Source organism: Canis aureus, chromosome 37 (assembly GCF_053574225.1).
Source record: "Canis aureus isolate CA01 chromosome 37, VMU_Caureus_v.1.0, whole genome shotgun sequence".
Classification (NCBI taxonomy): Eukaryota; Metazoa; Chordata; class Mammalia; order Carnivora; family Canidae; genus Canis; species Canis aureus.
Window position 1 is genome coordinate 18207112 of NC_135647.1, and position 2033 is coordinate 18209144.

The following is a 2033-nucleotide window of genomic DNA, read 5'->3' on the forward strand; positions in this document are numbered from 1 at the left end:
GTTTTAATGGACCTCAAAATTGTGACAGATCTTTGGTCAAGTTGCTTTCATTGAAAAGTATTGATTTCAAAAATTAGTAATTTTAAACTCACACACACACACACACCAAATGGTCCACAAAACATTCTCTTTTCCTTCTGAATGTTTTACGATGCACTGCTATCATTAACCAGTCTCTTACTATTAAACTTAAATGGTGAATTGACACCAACTGCTTTGAGACCATTCTTCCACCGATTAAGACTGGGGTGGCAGGTGTTGGGGATAATGTTCACTGAGCTTTCTGAGCTCTCTGGGCAGACTTGGTGATCTTGCCAGCTCCAACTGCCCTCTCGTCCACTGCTTCGATGACACCCACAGAAACCGTCTGTCTCCTGTCACAAACAGCAAAATGGCCCTGAGGAGAATAATCAGGGAAGCTCTCAACCTACGTAGGATTGCCAGGAACAGTATCAATGATGGCAGCATCACCAGATTTCAGAAACTTGGGGCCATCTTCCAGCTTTTTTCCAAGACTGTGGTCCATCTTCCCCTTCAGTTCAGCAGATGTGCAAGCAAAGTGAGCTGTGTCACAATCCAACACAGGTGCATATCCAACACTGATTTGGCTGGATGGTTCAGGATAATCAGCTGAGCTGTGAAACCACCTGCTTCTGTTGGTGGGTCATTTTTATTGTCACCAGCCACAGTGCCACGATAAACGTCTTCGACACATATGTTCTTGACATTGAAGCCCACAGTATCCCCAGGAATAGCCTCACTCGATGCTTCGTGGTGCATTTCAGCAGACTTGACTTCAGCTATATCATTGACTGAAGCGAAGGTGACTCCTATGCCAGGTTTAAGAACACCAGTTCCTGGGATGCCTGAGGGGCACAGTCAGTTGAGTGTCTGAGACCCTTGGGGTCATGAGATTGAGCCCAACATTGGGCTCCACACTCAGCATGGAGTCCACTTAGGATTCTCTCTCCCTTTCCCTCTGTCCCTCTCTGCTTCTAAAATAAATAAGTAAATCTTAAAAAACAACAACAACAGCAGCAACAATAAAAACCAGTCCCCACTCAGGCCACAGGGACAGCACCAATATCACCAATTTTGTAGACCTCCTGGAGGTCCAGACCCAAGGGCTTGTCAGTTCGATGAGTTGGTGACAATGCAATCCAGAGTTTCAAGCAGTGCTGTTCCGCAGGCATTGCCATCTTTACAGGTGGCTTTCCATGCCTTGAACCAAGACAGGTTAGCACTTGGCTCCAGCATGTATGATGTCACCGTTCCAACCAAAAATGGTGCATATACTGCTGTTTTGGAACTGTGGCCAATTTTCTTAATGTAGGTGTTGACTTCGTTAATTATTTCCTCATATCATCTGGCTGTAGGGTGGCTCAGTGGACCCCATTTTGTGAACACCAAAGATTAGTTGTTTCACATCCAGTGGGTAAGCCAGAAGGGCTTGCTCATGAGTCCACCCATTTTTGGAGAGAACTCTTTCAAATTCACCAAAAACAGCAGTGACAATCAGGACAGAGCAGTCAGCGTGAGATGTGTCAGTCATAATGGTTTTGAGAGTCTCTGTGTGTTGGGGTGTCAATGACAGTCACATAATACTTACTGGTCTTGAATTTCCACAAGGAGATATCAATGGTGATATCATGTTCATGTTCTGCTTTTAGTTCGTCCACTACCCAGATATACTTGAAGGGTCCCTTTCTCATCTCAGGAGCCTCCTTCTCACATTTTTTCAATAGTTCTTTTGTCGATCCCACCACATTTGTAGAACAGATGACCAGTAGTAGACTTGCCTGAATCTACATGTCATGACAATGATGTTGATATGAGTCTTTTCCTTTCCCATTTTGGTTTAGGTTTAGTGGTGGTCCTCATGATACCAGTGTTCTAGTGGCAAACTTGTTGCAAAAAAAAAAAAGCTGATTACATATTTTTAAAAATTCATAGATCTATTTGGGGAACTTGGTATTTTGATAAGAAATGAATGAAAAGGAAGATCTTGGATCTAAAACTCAAATCAGATTGAC

General features: G+C 43.5%; 1 pseudogene; it reads right to left on the reverse strand.

Moving 5' to 3' along the window:
* Window positions 1-220: 220 nt before the first annotated feature.
* Window positions 221-1852, reverse strand: LOC144306784 (elongation factor 1-alpha 1-like; annotated as a pseudogene).
* Between the last annotated feature and the right edge of the window lie 181 nt (window positions 1853-2033).